Source organism: Centrocercus urophasianus, unplaced genomic scaffold, assembly GCF_019232065.1.
Source record: "Centrocercus urophasianus isolate 14NV4802_14NV808 unplaced genomic scaffold, USGS_Curo_1.0 seq_11, whole genome shotgun sequence".
Classification (NCBI taxonomy): Eukaryota; Metazoa; Chordata; class Aves; order Galliformes; family Phasianidae; genus Centrocercus; species Centrocercus urophasianus.
Genome location: NW_024884253.1, coordinates 39,318,477 through 39,338,049, shown reverse-complemented (window position 1 = coordinate 39,338,049; position 19,573 = coordinate 39,318,477). Strand labels below are relative to the sequence as shown.

The 19,573-nt window shown below is 39.8% G+C and overlaps 1 pseudogene; it reads left to right on the top strand.

Annotated features, from left to right (window-relative positions):
* The first annotated feature begins 1,275 nt into the window (after positions 1-1,275).
* LOC122155313 lies at positions 1,276-1,375 on the top strand (annotated as a pseudogene).
* The last annotated feature ends 18,198 nt before the right edge of the window (positions 1,376-19,573 follow it).

Below are 19,573 nucleotides of genomic sequence, written 5' to 3'. Positions count from 1 at the left end.
TACTTTTTGAATTTCCTGACTTTCCAGTTTTGATCGTCAGGATGCAGTTCATCCAAGGCTAAAGTGCTCTGACACAATCCATGCCAAAAATAAGGGGGAAATAGCAAGATTTATTAGATTTTATACATACACCTTATGATTTCAATGCAGTGTTTAACTTCTGTTCAGAAGGATCGGGACTGTTGAGGAGTATTTTCAGATAATAAAATTCAGACTTATGATCAATGCCAGGTTTCAGCTCCAGGGGCTGAAGTTCTTAAGTGTTTTGCTGGAGGTTCTGCTCAGGTCAATCCCTAGAACTTAATGCAAATATTTGGAGAGAGGAATCATGTCTCATATATATTTCCAGAAAGCTTTAATACAATTTCTCTCACTTACAGGTTATACTTGGACTTTCATAATATACATGTATAACATACATATCTGTGATTTCAATTTTTATTTCTTTTTTTTTCCCCTCACTGGTAACTTTGTCTTCATGTCCCCAGAATTATCACAATTAAAAACATACCTGCTCATTCAACATCCCGTTGTTTTCTCAGTGCTATGATCAGTCATTCAAACAGCTCATCATATAATTTAAGGATAGCTTGATCCTGCTATTTCCCCACTCTTCCTGCAGCTATATCATGTTATACACGTGTAGACTGAAGAGTTCACTTATCAAAGACTAAATCCCATATTTCAGAATATGAAAGCCAAGAAAGAATAAAGTTCAACAAGAAAGAATAGTTTGAAAGCTCTTATATGTGATAGTAGCTGCTTCTTTGAAGAAGTTGTTTCACTTTTTTTTATGGGCTGTTTATGACTGCAGAAGATATGTGAAGTAAAATGCTGACCAGACCAGTATACTTTTCTCCTGTTCTGCCTCCTGATAAGAGAAGCTACATCAAGAACAGACAGAGTAGAGATGCATTTTTCTATAAAGTCTCATGCAGAAGTCAGTTTATTGTACATTCTTGTATAAGTCATGCTCTAGGTATTACTCCCTTACTTAAAAGACTTTTTTTTTTCTGCCTCAAACCCTCCTTTTTACTGGCTATATAAATTCCATAATTCCAAGTGGTTTAACTTCTGAATTATAATAGTACTGAAATTGATACAACTGCCTAAAACAGCAGAACAAAGAAAATACAAACATTTTTTTTAGCCAGGTAAAAGGAAACTGAAGTGAAAAAAAATCTGCAGCCCTCCCAGCTGGAATCAAGCCAGAAATCTGCATCTTTACATGTTTGATTTCCTACTGTTTTCAAATTGGAAGAAACCTATCTCAACTTGCTTCAGCAGCACATGTACTAAAATCAGAACAATACAGAGATCAGCGTGGGCCCTGCGTGAGGATGACACAAAATTTTGTTAAGTGTTCCATTGAGCTGTTAGAGCAGGTCCAGAGGAGAGCAACGAAGATGATCAGAGGGATGGAGCACCTCCCCCGTGAGGACAGGCTGAGAGAGATGGGGCTCTTCAGCCTGGATAAGAGAAAGCCTCAAGGAGACCTTACAGCACTCTTCTGATACCTGAAGGAGCCCTGCTGGAAAGCTGGGGAGGGACTTTTTATAAGGGCACGCAGTGACAGGACAAGGGGAAATGGTTGTAAACTGGAAGAGGGTAGATTTAGACCAGATATTAGAAGAAATTCTTTACTGTGAGGTTGGTGGAACAGGTTGCCCAGAGAGGCTGTGGATGCTCCCACCCAGGAGGCATTCAAGGCCAGGCTGGATGGGTCTTTGAGCAACCTGGCCTAGAGAGAGGTGTCCCTGCCTATAGGAGGGGGTTGGAACTAGATGATCTTAAGGGCTCCTTCCAACCCAAACCATTCTATGATTCTATGATATGATTCTACAATATTTTTGTTTGCCCAGAGAAGCTGTGGATGCCCCATCCCTGGAGCTGTTCAAGGCTAGGTTGGATGGGGCCCTTGCCAGCTGAGCTGATGGGTGGCAGCCCTGCTCTCAGTAGAGAGGTGAAACTGGATGATCTCTAAGATCCCTCCCAACCTAAGCCATTCTACGATTTTATCTTAAGTACTGTTTGACACGTGTTTGAATTCTCATGAGAAAGTTAATAGTCAGTTGGTTTCAGTAAATTTCTCCAATTTCTACTATTCTACTACTGCAGATTCAAACCCTATTTCATTTTGTTTAAGCTCACTTGAAGACACTTTGGTACAGTTCCTCGGTTTGACTTTTATTTCCAAACCTCAACCCCTGATAAAAACCATCTCTCAAACCAGCTAAGAACAGCCCAGCCTAGGTTCACTGGGAGCTCTGGTGACTCTGAATCTGACAAACTTTGTGCAGAGGATAGTGTGCTGCTTTCAGTTAGCAACTTTCCAGCAGTTTCTCACCTGCAGGCCGCATCTGTCTAACTCATCAACAGAAATGGGCAAATCTGGGCCTAGGACAGAACTGTTTTGTGGAAAAGCTAGGAAATCCCTGTCACTCCCTATTACGATTAAGCAATCACTTTCCCTGGGAACCTGCTTCTGCTGGAGCAGATGAGCCCTCAGCCCTGCAAGTGGTCTTTTTGTTTGTGTATCTTTCCTGCTCCTCTGTTTACTTAAAGGGACAGAATTGTCAGATCTTGTAAGGCCAGGCTGAGTAACTGATGGCCCGTCCACCTCAGACTTGCATTTTTTAGATTTACTTTTTCATTCTTTTTTTTTTTTTTTTTTAAAGAGGAATCTTATCCAAACATCCAAACATGAGTGAAATGGGAAGATTTATGGAAGCAAAGAAGAGAAAAGTGGAAAAGGAAGTTTATGCTTTTTTTTTTTTTTTTAGAGACGCACTGCTGTGTAAATGCACTGAAAGAATCTTTCGGCTATTTGGGCTTTTGCATAACAGCTAGAGACACAGAGCAATTAGATTTTCTAAGTATAAGCAAGAGAATCTGTTTTGTTTATACAGAAAAGTTCCCCAGAAGAGAGGCAGAAGCGGAGACATAAGTAATAAGCACATATGTTTGGAAAGAGTATAATGTACTTATAAATATTATAGTGGCGTCGCTATAGTTAAGGGTCTGGCAAGAATTCTGTTGTAAACCCTTCTTGTCAGAGGTTCAGAATGGAGCTGTAAAAATTCCAGGCTGCAACTTGGCATGTGAGAGCTCCAGGCAGGAGTGCAGGTTTCCCTCCTGCCCCCTCAGCAGCTTGGCATGAGCCTGACTGCCCACGGGGAATGATGCTAGTCAGAGCCCTCACCTTTCTCTCCAAAAAGCAGATGGTTTGTATTCTTGCCTTGCCAGAAAAGCTGGAATATTGGAAATGTAGTGGGACATGTATTTGTGCTGCAGAAAGCAACACTAGTGTATGGATGTGTGGTAGATTGAAACAAACTTTGCAAATGAGTGAATCCTTTCAGATTTAGCCCCAGTCTACATGTCTCTAGATGCCTGGTTTCACAAAGGGAAAATCGTGCAACTCTTTAGGAAGTTGACTTCATAAGCAAAACCACAGAGAAATGCAAACCAATTAATGATTTTAGAACTGAACTTTTCTTGAGTTTATTCATGGTTTACCGGTTGCACTTCGTTAGCTGTTGAACTTAATGACAAAAAGAAGCATCAGGGTCTGTTCTTGATCCACAGACTATAAGGCTGTGATGTTTTTGTGTATTAACTGGCAAATCTGGCACTGGTAACAAAGGGGAAACTTAACCAGGAGTAAAAAGGAATTCAGCTGCAAGAAATTTAGGCTATCCAAACAAGAAGAGAGAGAAAGAATATTTTACATTTGGTCAGTGTATATGCTCTTTTAATTAAAGAAACTAACATCAGAGAAAGCTCATTGTATTCTGCTAAGCCAAACACCTTAGGGTTCCTGCACCCAGTATCTGAGGTTTGTTTTTACCAAACAGGAGCTGCAAATCAGCACGCAAAGGATCAAAGGGGACACTGGAAGTTTTTTATTTAGGAGACGGTGGATACATATGCACTAAGCATATAGAGATCTGAAATTGCGCAGGGACTTAGGGACCTGGTTTTGGGGCTTACTTTTCATATGCATGTCACCCGATCTGGTCTGCATGGCTTAGGTATGCATTACTAGCTATTAAATTATCATTGATGTTGAATTTTGGTAGTGACTAGAGGGGAATGAATTCTCCTCAGGTATCAGGTTGACAAGAGATATACCACAAGAGACATCTCAAACTGCTAAGGCAAAAGGAAAGATCATCAAAATAATAAATCAGTAAGCTAAGCAAAATATATCAGCTCTCCCAGAAAAAGAAATTGTAGGCTACAAAACATTTGTTTTCATCATGATGATTGAGAATTTAAGCTGAAAAATGAAATGCCATTCCTTAATTTTACTATAAAGGTTACCCAGGTAGAAACGTAATTCACTAAAGGCACTGTCCCTTCTACTTCCTCACCCACAGTGTAAGTTCAGTGCCTGCAGGCCAAGTTTTGAACTGATGTACATCCTGTGCAATCCCACTGAATGGAGTGATACAGACCATCAGGCAGCACTGCAGTCATCCCCTAGGATTCAGCCTGGCTCCAAGTAAATGTCACCTGGAGAAGCTACTAAATCCTGTGGGTTAGTGGTGAGTATTTCAGAATACTCAGAAAGTTGAGAGCAACTGCTGCTGACCTAAAAGTCCCCCTAGAATGGGAGTCTGATTTAAATGCAGGAACTTTGGAACCAAAAATCACTGTGCAGTCTACACCAAACCTGTTTTGCAAAATGGTGGGAGATACAGAGATAAAGTGCGAAGCAGTACATAATAAAGCTGTTGATTTTAATATAGATCCTCATGGATTACATGTCTTGTTTCCAAGTGTTCAAGTGAAATCACTTGAGAGAAAAGTCTAACCTTTCCTGTTTCACAGTAATTCCACTCAGAATTTACTCCTGCTTTATGATGGAAAAGGGAAGCTGCTGAGTCAAAGGTGAGAAAGAGGCTTAATTTTTTGGTCTCTTTAAGGAAGTACATACCACTGTCTGCAATCACCTGTGTAGAACAGTACTTTTTACTTCTGGAAGATAAAGGAAAAAAATAGAGATCTAGTGTCTGGAAGCTGAAGTAATATTAACACAGGAAATAAGGAACATATTTTTAACAGTGAAGGTACTTATCCATTGGAACAAATTACCACGGGTATGTGATGGATTCTCCATCCCTTGAAATGTTTAAATCAAACCTGGACATCTTTCGTAAACTATGATCGAAGTCAGCTTGGAGTTCTGGGTTTGCGAGAATTACCAGGTGAAATTCAAAGACTGGTGTTATGCAGGAGGTCAGACTGAAGGCTCATAACCGTCTGCCTTCTGGCCTTAATAGCTGCTATTGCTAGTGAGAGAAGAGATATTCATGCTTTTAATTTTGTACCAATAGCCAGAAATGGCTACAGTCCCATGTCTGCATTTCAAAAATAAAAAACAATTTCAGAATAGTAGTGGGCTTCACTTTGAAATGTCTCTGAGGAGCTCAGTATGTAACATCTTCATTCACACCATTGAAAGAAAACATCAATGGCCTCCGGCCCACATTTTCCATGAGATAACAAAGTTAAGTAGACTGAATGATTTTTAATTGTCATTACTATTATTGTTTAAATCACAGAATCTCCTTGGAACTGTTTTGGCTCCCTGCTTTAGTGACAGTTATAATTCCAGTGGTAACTATTCATTCCTTTCACCTAGTATGCTTTGGAGTGGACATTGGCTGTATGTAATATTTAAGTTGAAAGTAGCTATTGCAGTATAGCTAAAACAGAAATTATACTCTCAAAAATATATATTAAGGTGTGAAAATTAATTTTCTCCCGTGTAACTAAACTACAGCTAGATCATATATAGATCCTTATTCCATCTAAGAGCACTTTGTGTGTGTGTGTATACATTTGTATGTGTGCATGGGATGCACGCATGTAGTAATTTCGGTAAAACAGAGAGGGAAACCATGGAAAATCCGATCCAGTACTACAGAATTCCTGAACAGGTAGTCCATGCATCAATCTCTCCTCACTTCACATTCTCAGGACAGTTCAATGTGCCTGAGGCCTCAAAGGAATTTTTCTCATATGCCTCCAATGTTTTTATAAGGCTGCCTTGGCAGGAAATACATATGTTCTTAATAATGATTAAAAAGAATAAATTCACCTTTCAAAATCAAAGTGCAAATGGCATAGCAGGTGTAATTGAGGCAAATTATTATAGTGCATATCTGTCTTTACAGAAAAAGCTCAAGGGAATTTACTATCTCCACAAGGATATAGTATTTTCAGTAGATATTGAGTATGTGGTTTGCCAAGAATTTGAGGCTAAGTATAAAACATGCCATTCAAACAATGAATGTGAGCATTCAACTGGGGCAAAGAACGAGTTTTAAAAAGAGAAAAACAATAAACATAATTTGAAATAACCCAGATATAAACTCCATATGTGGAATCTAAGAGGGTAACATGGGATGAAAACGAACATTCAACTTGGGATCTCTGCACTGCAAATACAGTACAGAAAGGATTTTTATGATCAGATGGATAGCCCAAACTCAACTTGATGACATGCATTCTCCTGTGATTAAATGAACAAGATAAGGAATACATGCTTTGCATACAAGTCTTTAAGCATCTTTAGGTAGGATGTAGGCCACTCAGAGCATAATTCTTCTGAGTGAGGAACTATTTCACTATAAGCCTGATGTATATTTCCATCATGCTTTGAGAAATCCTGGCTCCTAGCATTCTCTAAAAGGACTTTTGAGATCTGACATTCACTGTGCATCAACCCTCCCCTTCCAGCTGGCACTGTGCAGCAGGACCGTCGCAAAGCAAATAGGAGAGGAGAGGATGAGCTTCAGCTCTGAATACAGTTGACCAGATCTTTCCTCCAAACCAGAGTAAAGAGGATGGAAGAGAAAATAACATGTTGTTCACAGATTTCACAATTTGGATTCAAGGAATGTTTGTTATAATTATTTATTTTATTTGCCTATCACCATGGTAGCTGAGTTCTTCACTTATAAAAAAAAAATTAGAAACATATTGGGGCCACATTTCAAGAGATCTTGAATGTTATTTTCTGCTGTGTAATTGTTTCTCCTTCATTGACTAGTAATTAAGCTGCAGTATGCCTAGGTTTGCAAATCCTGCAGACTTGGAAAATTCCTCTAATTTTTAAAGTTTGTTTGTTTGCCAGGTGTTTTTTTTTTTTTTCCCTCCAGGCTTGTCCAACTCTGAAAATTACAACTTAAGTAAAACCAAAACCATAAGTGTCATGTATCACTGAGGGATTACCTTACCACATTAATATTCAATAATGCCAGCTACCCTTGTTCAGCACACGAGGGCCTCGATTCCACTGAGTGATGAAATGGGGCCCAAAGTTTTAGTGGAGAGAGAGTAAGGGCTTTCTCGCAAAGCTGGTCAACATTTTCAAGGGTAGATTTTTTTCTGTGCACACAGACTGCTTACAGCAGCGTCTGGTAAGCAAAATACTTTGATAATCTTCTCCTAAAATGTTATAATTTTAAAAGTTGGGAAGAAAATCCAACAACATCCATAATTTTCACTTGTGTCCAAATGAAACCGGGCTCTTTCAGAACTGTTCTATCTTCTTTATGTTTGCCTCTTTCCTAGCTTCCACTGACCAAGCTCTGCCTTTGTGATGTGTGCATTCTGTACATTGGTGAGGCATATGATGCAGATGAAAGGAAGAAGTAAGGCTGTAACTGGAGCACCTCACTATTATGCAAAAGCTTTTTTAGGCCAGGCAGTATTTTGTAACATATGCATTTGTCAGATCATACTCTGGTGACAGACCCTTGGCATGAAATGTGTTGCTTAATTGGGAGATTAAGGTTGCTGAAGATGAGAACAAATTTTGCTGGACCTAGCAGAAGAGCTCTGAGGTGCCAAGCAAGCTGGGTAGTACTCATTTCTGAAGAAAATGAGCTACAGCTCCTGTGCTACTTTAAATCTAAGACTGGATAGTAATCCTGTTAACACAGTAACATGCAAAAGGGATGATCTGCTTGGGGGAGGCAGTGCAGAGCTGTCGATTGCTCCCTCCTGAAGTCTCTCCTCTTTCCAGGGTGATTGCTCATGATCTCATTAGCGATCCACAACCCCAAAGATTGGATCCCTTGTGTTTCCTCACAGAAAAACCAGCGGAACACAGGGTGAAAGCCAACATCACATGATCTTTCCATTTTTCAGGAAATGAAGTTTTAGCACCTTGGAACTGCAGCTGGATGGGAATGATCTATTTTGCCAGGAGAGATGGGAACGGGGACTCTGGCCCATCTACCAACTCTGGAGCCTTGGCATCAGGGTATCCCACCATGGGGACATCCATGCAGTGAGGAAGGAGCTGTGCCTGTGGCCATCCAGCCAGCCAGTTCACCATGGCCCTCACCCCTTAGCTTCTTGTGCTTGAGACCTCAGTGCTCCTGCAGCACAAAAATGTTTCCAGATGAATGGATCTTGTCCAAGTGTTTGCCTTTTGGCTATTAGCACTGCAATAGCAAACAAGTTTTGTCATGGTGAGTGAACTTCCTTTGGTTCCTTCCCCCCACAAAGTCGCATCTTGTTTGTTGTGCCATGACAGCATCTTTGAGCTATCCTGAGTGAGTGTGTTAATCCTAGAAGGGATGAATTGAGGGGTTTGGCTGGCAATTTTTAAACTCCAGATGGCCATCCTCCAACTACCTGCCGGGCTTGAATAGGAAATATGTCTCCTGACAGGCTCACTTCCTTCCATTTGCATTGTTTTCAGCAAAAATAGATTTTTAATAACTCCCATAATAACAGTCTTGCAAGGTGCGGCCTGCAAACATTAGCTCAAAACAGGACAAACATATTGCAATGTCTGTTGACTTTTCACCTATCAGTGGCCCATAGCCAGTGGGCTGTGGCTGGTGATTAACAGAAGAATAGGAAGCGACCTAAGATTAAATATTGTTAAGAAGTGCCTGATGTCCAAAATTAGAGTCCAGAACTTCAGCTGCTGCAAATTAACTGAGGATCTGCTCAGAATGTTTAAGGATGCTGGTGAAAGGAATTTTGTCACTGATCTTTTCTAACTCATCAAATCCTTCTCATACTGTATTTCTTTTCAGACATTTTACTATTTGCTGTGCATTAATGCGTCACAGCTGAGAATGTGTGGAGCCATAGTTGGCCTTGTTTAGTTAACTTTTAAGCTAACTGCAACTTTTCTTCAAAGACTGCTGTTTCACAGCACTTGTGTTTTCTTCTACCATGCATATACCTTCTTACCTTGTGCCAAACTTTAGCAACATTTCTAAGGATTCACAGTTATGAAGCAGTGGTACTGGATTTCGAAATCTGCACTTCAAAGGGCACTTCAAAGCTCTTATGACTTTTTGTACAGTCTGTCTCTCATACCTCCATCACTTTTGCCAAGAGTTTGATTAGAGCCAGTGTAGTTAGACACCCATCCCAGAGCTCCTAGGAGATTATCATTCTCCTCTCCTCTCCTCTCCTCTCCTCTCCTCTCCTCTCCTCTCCTCATTAAATGACAATGTGTATGATATAATCATATGTATTTTCTAAACCGTTTGCAACAGAAATGACTTTTAAAGCAACTATTTTGTATAGACAAAAAAATTCAGATCTGTTTCCCTACAGAAAATGGAAGATCCTGTTTTCAAGCTATCAGTCTAAGTATTCCTGTACATTAAATTTGAGTACACTTGACATACTAATTTAAACAGAAGCACTTAAAAAAATATAGATTTACCATTCCTCCTTTTTGTCCTTAATTACTTTTTGTATATATATATATATATATATATATGTATGCATGTAAAAATTTCCAAATTCTAGGTTTCTGAATCAGAGTATAGTCATCTAGAAGTCCAGATTAGATCCAGTAACAGAACTTGGTAGAGATCAGTCCTTCATGGTACAGTAGCCTTTCTGTGAGTTAATTACACTTTCCAATTGTTATTTGTTTCTTTCTAAAGTCTATGAAGGGTTCCATATGTTCTCACTAGTTCACACTGTAGCTAGGGATTTTATTGTGGTCTAAATATAGCAAATAAATAGTCCAGATATGCTCAGATTTATTTTGAAAACTTTAGTCTGGATAAAATGAAGGATATGACATTCAGAAGTAAATTTATGAGACTAGGAACAACAACAAGGAGCAGCTGGGAAGCGAGTCAGGAACAGAAGCGTTATCTCTTAACAACCTTCACTTGTACAGAGTGCTGATTACTTCAGAAAAAAATCTCAGCTGCTCTGACCACGTCTGTTTTTTTGAGGAGTCCTCTGTTATTCCCTCTTTCTAAATGACAAGCTCCCCTGACATTTCTAGATTTGCCTCTAGGGTGATGAAAGCCTCAAAGCAAATTAATAAATAAATATAAAGCTAGTAAAAAGGATCTGATAAGAGTAAGTTAATTAGAGAAACTTTAGCTGATGTTTCTTATCATAATTGAAACTCCAAATTGTTTTTTGTTTGACTTATTTTGGGGGGGTTTAACTACGTGAAATGCAAAGTGAGTTTATAAAATTCATGGATGACTACTTTAGTTTTAACTTGCAATTGTACTGAGTCTGAAGAAAACTTTATATGGCACAAGAAGAGTTTTAAAATATGCACTGCAATTGGAGTAATTTTATTCTTTAAAACCACCACAGCTGTGTACAAAGTGATAGCTCATCACAGTGTTAGCATATGGTTGCTATCATGTACACCACAATGTCATACTCTGGCTCCAGACCTGGGCTTACCTGTCTACAGATGCCCTCAAGTTCAGTGCTATCCTCTCATATCTATCCTATATAGACATTAACTATAGATCTGGTTTTGCACCTACCTAACATTATCAAGTTGCATGGAGTTGCTTCTGGTACCTTTCAAAGAAGCAGCCAGATTTAAGCTTTACTGTCTTTCCCTGGAGAGACTTTAAAAAAAATCGATATTCAGTGGCTGGTCTTGGAATTTATGTAAATATCTTTTAGTTTTTGTTTTGTGGCAATTTAAAACCATAAATAGTTGGCATTGCAAAGATTTACAATGATATTTTAAATGATCTTTGAATGTAAGAGTTCATGAAATATTTTTTAAAGGAAGTTTATAATATAATAGTGTTACTGCAGCTACAGTAAAGTGAACTGCTTCTAAAAACTTAGTTGTTTTGTTTTTTAAATATATTTTAAACTTTCTGTTTTCAACTGGTATCAAACTCTCTTCTTTTGCCTTGCCCACGGCAATTTTTGTCAGGAGAAAGACCTTCTTTCCAACAATTCCCAGTTGTACAGTGTCAGAACTTGATCATCATTACCTTTTAAGTCTCCATAGAAATCTGGAAGTTTGCAGTAATTATACATGCTCGTATTTGACTTATGGGGGACTCTCTATGTCTTAGTGGCAGTTTGGTCTGGATGTAGTTGAATGTAGCAAGCAACATTTGAAAAAGGATTTTAAGAAATTTATTATACAACATTCACAGCATTAGGTATAGTAATGAAGTGTAAGCAAACAGCCAAAACCTCAATTAGTTGAAACTTTGTACAGCTGTCAAACAACCCATCCCTTTGAGCTCAAGTAGGCAAGTCTTTCGAGGTATAACACAATGGGAAATGAAGTAAGATTTCTTAATATTATACTAGTGACATAAAAACTTGGTCTGTGCCATTCCTTCCATTTGAAACACTTCATTTCTCTTGAGCTCCACATTACTGCTATTTCACTTAGCTGTCTTTTAACCATATACTATCTCCGTGCAGTCATTCCAGTGGGCTGGAAATTGGTTGTACAATGTATATGTATGCATATATATGTGCAAATATTAAGTGTCCATATGTGTGCATACATATGTATCTGTACAAAGGACAGAGGCTGAATCATTCAGACTAGAACAACAGCAGAGGAGGGGGCTGTGAGCTGTGATTTCAACATGTCATAAGCAGTGAGGCTGAACTGCACAGTGCTGGGAGGAAATAAAAGCTGTCAATAAATGTACACATGTAGGTGTGCACATACAATTCTTACATTGAGTACTTGGTAAGTACTCAATGTTAGGAAGAGTAAATAACAGAAAATGGAGTTGTAGCAGAAGAGATTTTTGTATTCTGAGAATGGTTAAAATACTGTATGAAAATTCAAATATACTGTAGATTACTACCATAAATTCTGCATTCAGAATTCTTCTGGACAGGAAGAAGAAATATGCTCTTGTCTTTTCTTCTCTACGTGACACATTCCATTGATTTTCACCTACTAATTCCTACAATGTATAATATAAATAAAAACTTTCAGCATCCCATTCTGTGGGGTTCTATGGGGGCAGTTAAGAGTGTTGTCTTTGCTTGACAATTATTAGTTTTGGCGTTGTCTTTATCCTTTGTTATGGAGTCTATTTGCATTTCATTTCATAGATAACAAAGACTACCATATAATTAAAGTAATTTGAATATAACCAAGAATTCAGAAAAGGTGAGTGATGAGGAATGTATGATTAATGAAAAAGCAGTCCTACTCTTTCCCTCTCTTATCAGCTTTTAATCCCTCTGACGTACTTAACTGGCTCCAGTTGATGTCACTGGCAGTTTTATGTGGCCTCCACAAATTTTTCAAGGAGCAGCTTCAAATTCCCTTTAGCTGGAAAGAGAGAAAGGAACAGAACTGCCCTGCAATAAAAATGCTGTCTTGAGAATAATAATAAAAAAGAGTGTATAATGCCTAATGTTATCAACAGCAGTATTTTATACAGGCAGAAGATCTGAGAGCCATGAGATGGGAAACAGATTTTCTTACAAAGTTAGTCAGAAATATGCCCATGGAAGGATACAACTAATTATGATACTGTGAAGCATAAATGGTTGATGTACTAACAAAGAGCTGGAGAGCAAAGAGATAGAGAGAGAACTCATGAAAGAAAGGTGACATCTCTCCCCCGACTGAATATGCAATACTGCAACATCACTTCATAGAATCATAGAATCTTTTGATTTGGAAGAGTCTTCTGGTCTAACTCCCCTGCAATAAACAGGGACATCTACAGCTACATCAGGTTGCTCAGAATACTGTCCTGTCTGACCTTGAACATCTCCAGGAACGGGAATCCACTACCTCTCTGGACAACCTGTGCCAGTGCCTCACTACCTTTATTGTAAAAAACTTTATCCTTATGTCCAATGTAAATCTCCCGTCTCCTTTAGTTTGAAACCATTTCCCTTTGTCCTGTCACAATGGGCCCTGGTAAAGAGTCTGTCTCCTTCCTTCTTATAGCTCCTCTTTAGATACTGAAAGGCCACTATCAGATCCCCCTGGAATCTTCTCCAGGCTGAACAGCCTCAGCTCTCTCAGCTTGTCCACACGGAGTTATTCCATCCCTTGCATCATTTGTGTGGCCCTCCTCTGGACACACTCCATCAGGTCTATGTCTCTCCTGTACTGAGGACTCCACGTCTGGATGCAGTAATCCAAGTGAGGCCTCGCCAGCACAGAGCAGAGAGGCAGGATCATCCCCTTGACCCGCTGGCCACACTTTAGATGCAGCCCAAGATGTGGCTGGCTTTCTGGGCTGCAAGGACATACTGCTGGCTCATGTCTAGCTTCCCATCCACCAGTACTCCCCAGTCCTTTTTGACAAGGCTGTGCTCCATCCTTACACCTCCCTGCTTGTACTGATATTGTGGGTTGATATGACCCCGGTGCGGAACCTTGAAGTCAAATTTGTTAAAACTCATTAGATTCATCTGGGCCCATTGCTCGAGGCTGTCTAGGTCCCTCTTGGTGTCATCTGAAACTTGCTGAAGGTGCACTCAATCCCACCATCAAAGTCACTGAAGAAGATATTAAAGTGCAATGGTCCCTGTACTGATTCCTGAGTGACACCACTTGTCACTGATCTTCATCTGGACATTGAGGCACTGACCACCACTCTCTGGGTATGATCTTGCAACCAGTTCTTCATCCATTGAACAGTCTACCCATCATATCCATATCTTTCCAATTTGGAGGGAAGGGTGTTATGGGGAACTGTGTCAGAGGCCCTACTGAAATCCAGTTAGATGACATTGATTTTTCATTTGTCCATCAATGCAGATAGGCCATCACAAAATGTGACATGGTCGGTCAGTCAGGATCTGCCCTTGGTGAAGCCATGCTGGTTATCCTATATGAATTCCCACTCTTCCATGTGCTTAGTATAGCTTTCAGGACAATCTGCTCCATTAATATTCATTTATACCTTCCTCCAAAGAATGAAAGGGAAAAAATGACTTCATACATTCTATATTATACTTCTGAGAGATTTTCATGGGTCTTGGGGAAAGTGCCAAGTACACTGGAAGTGGAGGATTGTTAGCTGTCTCTAAAGAACCAAAAGGAAATGGAGAAAAGGGATGAATTGACCCAAACAAGCAGGCAAAATTACAATTTTGTAGCAGGTCACTCTAGGTCTTTTTGACCTTGGCAGTAACACAACGGTCATTTTTTATATGAGTGAACTGTCCTTGAATAATTTCTCCAACATCTACAAACAAACTTTTATTCCATATCAGACATGTTTGTCATGTTCTCTTTTCCAAAAAAATGACAAAAATAGAGTATTTTTTCATTTGTAACTTGGGAAAATCTAGCTTTTAGCTATCATTCTTTTACTTAGCCCTCCTTAAAATTTATCTGAGCACTAAAATATTATGTCTGTGCTTCTATTTTCTCTCTTATAGAAAAAGATATGGTTGGGGAACAGACTGTGTTCAAACACTTTGCAAGAAAGTTTTAACTTCATGTTAAGAGGAGAAAGGAGAATATAACATTTGAGATGACTGAAATAGGAGCACTGTACATTTAGTACAAATGCTGAATAAGGCCTTTCACAAAAATCTGTGGAGACTTCTTCATTTGCTTTCTACACCAAATCCCAGAATTTTCGGAGTGGAGGTGTACCTTTCAGGTAGTCTGACTTGCATTCTGGAAGTCTCTCTCTACTTTAATTTTGCAGGAAGCTAATCTTCCAAATTAAACACCTACATATGTGGCAAAAGATGACAATACCTGCTGATTTTCAAAGGAGGAAGTGGCCAACTAATTTCCTTTCTTTTCTTTGAAAGTTTCCCTTTGAATATATGTGTACATTTGGTAATCTCTGGGACAGGAGAGTTGTGTGATCTCTCCTCCTGCATGTAATACTTACTGCCTTAATTTGGGGATCTTGTAGATAATGTCTACTACCTATTACACTCTGAGCAGTATGTAGGGCTGAAATTCCAGCTCCATGATGATCTTCATCTCTGAACTCAGAAGGACCAAGATACTGTGTAGGGATCAAAGTGTCTGCTGAGTGGCAATGCTTTACCATATAAACAACTGTGGTTCCCAGATGTGGGAACCACAACGTGGGAACCATGGCATAGGAAAGGCTGAAATACTCAACACCTTTTGTTGCCTTCGTCATTCAAAGGCAGAGCTCACTCTTCTATGTATACTGGTAGAGATTGGAATGAGAGAGTCTATTAAATGGGGACAAGGGGAAGTTAAGTATTATTCAGAGAAGCTGGTAGGATGCATCTGAAGATTTTGAGAATGCCTAAATGTCTGACATGATTACAAGGCTGCTATCTTAATGAAAAACATGGTGACTGGGGAAGGTCCCTGATAGCTGAAAAAAGATTAACATTAAATACATCATCTCAAAGGCAAGAGGAGGATTCAGAGAACTAATTCACCTGCCCCACTTTCATATCTGGAACACACCACTTTGACTCCATTTATAAGCATATGAAGGACAAAAATGTAATCGGGAGTTGGAGATCTAGAAATACCAAGGCATCAAGCTTCACCAACCCGATTCCTTTCTATGATGAAACGATCATGTGAAAGAGATGAGAATAATAAATGCAATACATCTTGCAAGGCTTTTGATGTCACTTCCCACAGCATTTTCAGTAATATGTTGAGGCACTGTGGGATGGATGAATTATTACAAGACCTGAAATTCAGCAGGATTGGCAGGCATGTAGTTGATAGCTTGAGGTCAGGCTGTTGGCAAGCAACAGGTGCAGGTCCTTGTTTAAAATCTTCATCAGTGACCTGAATGACATAACAAAACACATCAACCAGAGGTTTGTGGATGATGGGTAGGTTGAAGAAGTGACACAAATTCAATATGTCAGAACTAGAAGAGAAACTATAGATCTGAGCCAAGAAAAGCTGTATGAAGTGCAAAGTTGTGCACCTGGGATGTGGTAACCCTCTGCATCATTGTAGGCTGAGCAGCGAGCTGAGAAACTTCAGAAAAAGACCTGAAGGATTCAACAGATGCCAAATTGCATATAGCCAATAATGTGCTCTGAGTTAAAAAAAAAAAAAAAAAGAAAAAAAAAAAAAGGGAAAACACATACTATATTTAGGAAAAGCTTGGACAGTAGATTGATGGAATTTTATCTTCACTTGTCATTGCTGAGCCTGCATCTGAAACCGGTCTAGTCATCAGTGAGGCAGAAAGAGGGTTTCAGTGTTTTGCTGGGACTCAGCAAAATCTCGGTCTCTTCTCTGGGCAAGCTGCTTCTATTCAGATCTGAAAGAGCACTCGAACTCCTTGTTTTCACAGAGTTCTATTGCATTGTATTGTGCCTTGAAAAGTGTCAGCCAATTTATCTTTTTACAGGGAGATATCCTCAGTCTTGTTTTTCATATAATAGATTGTGTCTAAAGACATTAAAAAGTGGAATGTTCTAGTATTATAACTTTAATATACATATAAGTACAGATGATTTAAAAATTGAGGTAAGCTCACTTGCCATTCTCGAGTCCTAAAACAGGAGAAATATAGTTCTCCTATCCTATCCTGTCCTGTACGCTCCTCTCTTTTCTCTCCTTCTACCCTTTTTTGTTTTTTGTTTTTGAAACCCTCAGCAGCAAAACATTACTCTGTACTCACTCAGTCGCTACTTTTAAAACTCAATATTTGACTGGTTTGATTTTTTTTTTCCTCTTTAGAATACCAAAAGGGATTAAAGCATAAACTGGATTAGCTACTTGTCAAATGCAATTTTTTATGTGAAACTCTATTTATGGGGGTGGAATGCCCCAGTGGATTGATGATGAGATACTATTCTAGGTCACTTACTCAAATCGGTGCTAGTCTGGTGGTGACTGAAATTGCTTCCTATCTGGGAGCCAGTAAGAAGCTGGATGCAGCCAAGTCCTGAGGGGGTATCCTTATACTAATACATGCCCTAAAATGACCAGTAACTGCCTCTCTCTTTGAGAGGCTTAATGGGAAGATAAAGCGCTAAATAGGGGTTGAGAGACATCCAATGCAACAGGCAACTGTTTTAAAGCAACCACTACAAATTTTGCTTCAGATACTTTGGTAAGACAATGTCAGGGCACTTGTTCTATGGAGTTTATGATACAAACTTATTAGTCTAGCATTTCCTTAGCGTGTTCGGATGCTTTTTACAAAGGCTGAGAATAGAGAATGAAATACCTTTTGAATGGAAAATAGAGTAGGCTTTTAAAGTCATCTGACTGTCAAGAAAAATCATCCAAAAAGCAAGGCTATTAGGCTGAGTAATTTCCAGAGAAAGGTAGTGGACATGTCATTACTTGAATCATGGAGAAGAAAGATGAACTCCTCCCATCACTGTTATCTAATTACAAGGATGAGTAAATAGGTATGGGCAACATTTTCAAAATTGAGTTCTGAAAGTTTGACACAATATCCAAAGAAAGATCTTAAAAAGGCGGGGTGCAGACTGTCACTGAGATTAGTGAGAGCTCAAGGTCTCAGCCCTGGTTTCTCAGGGAAGAACTGAGATGAAAAATTAAAATTAAACTGACTGAAAGCATAGGCTAAACAAAGAACCCTGTTACTTAGTGCACTGTACTAAACAACAATAGAAAAATGTAACCAAATGATTGTCAAAGCAAGAGAAAATGGAGTACTTGCATGGTTGCCTGAGAACATCACCGAATCACAGAAACACAGAGTGGCTGAAGTTGGAAGGGACCTCTGGAAAAGTCATCTGGTCAGACCTCCTCCTCTGGCTGGAACACCCAGGACCATGTCCATCCAGAAATTTCTTTTCCGTTTGTTAGCATTCTTAAGTAAAAAGACTGTTGAGTAGGAAAGAAAAGGTCAGCAGCTGAACAAGTGACAGGAGAAATATTGTCACTAAGAGGTCCCATAAAGAGAACAGAAATGGTCGTTCCCCTGCAGCTTTGCACAGATTAAACAGGAACTTGGAGCCACCCTCAAGAAAAATGGGTGGATAGACTGGAAGAGGAAAGCATTGCTCCAGTTTTGAGCAACTTTGGTCTTTTAAAAGAATGGGAACTTTGTACCCTGCTTCCCAAAAAAAGTGACAGAAGAAAGGGCAAAATGTCATAGCCATGCCTTGCAAGGGTTCAAGCTTCTTCCCTTCCTCCTCCAGTAAGCCTCAGGCGAAGGACTCTGGTAAGATTTGCCAATGGACTTGAGGCAGTTTTCCTTTGGAGAAGACCGTGTTGTGGCTTCCCACCACTCTAGGGAAAGTGCTGTCAAAACATACAGTCCAGTTCTCCTCTGCTCCATTCAAGACTACTCCAACTGCTATTGCATGCAGTTAGAAAAACATCTACAGGATTGTCCAAGTCTAATTCAGAGTATCATGCTCAGTTGGTGAATTCTGCTGCTTAGAAACCATTTTCACACTTGGGTTAGGCTTCCCTGTCATTCAGAGTTGGAGAGCACAGCTTTGCTGAAAACATAAGTGAATAGCAGAGGTGACTCTCACTCAGGTGCTGCCATTCACACAGTGAGCTCCTCTGCCTCACAGGCCTGGCTAGGCAATGCTAACAATAAACAAACCATAATAACTCACAACTGCGGCTCAACCCAGCCCTTAATGACATTATTCAATACAGCTTCAGCACTGTGAAGAACTTCATCTCTTCGTTCCCATGCTCCTCGGAGCATTTCCAGGTTGGCTTTACCAACCGTGATTCCAACAGCCCATTCTAATTGTTTTGCTAGTACAGCACAGGGAAGTTAACCTGCCGTGAAACCTGATGCTTTCTGCAGGAACAGGTTATTGCAGGGTAACAAGTGGCTTTTCTTTCCTGAGCCTAAACTGGCAGTACAGTACCACAGGGGGGCACTCACATGAGCACGTACACCTCCCAGCAGGTGTGCGCAGCTGGGTGCAGGGCTGGGCAGGGCTGGTGGGGAGCCGTGCTTGGAAAGGTGGGTGAAAGATGGGTGAGCCCCTCGGACATGCTGGTGGGGTTGGGCTATGCTTTGCGTTTTGGATAAAAAACAAGTTGGGAGAGGAGGGGGGAAGATGAAGCTCTGAATAAAAGGCAGTGTCTTGCAATTTGTATAATATTTATTTATTTATTTATTTATTGGTGTGCTTGTGATCAAGAGTTTTGACACTGGGGAAAAAGGTATCGAGAAAATCTGAGGTGAGAGTGGTGAAGGCATCATTTCTGATTTCCATCGATAAGAAAGCCATTAATAGAAACCCCTCTATGAACATACAAAAGGAAAGTGCGATGCAGACAGATATTGCTGGTAAGAGTCGAATAATCACTGTTTGCAAGGGCTTATCTGCCAGCAGCTCCCAAAGTGTCTGAGAACACTACGGGCTGATTCAG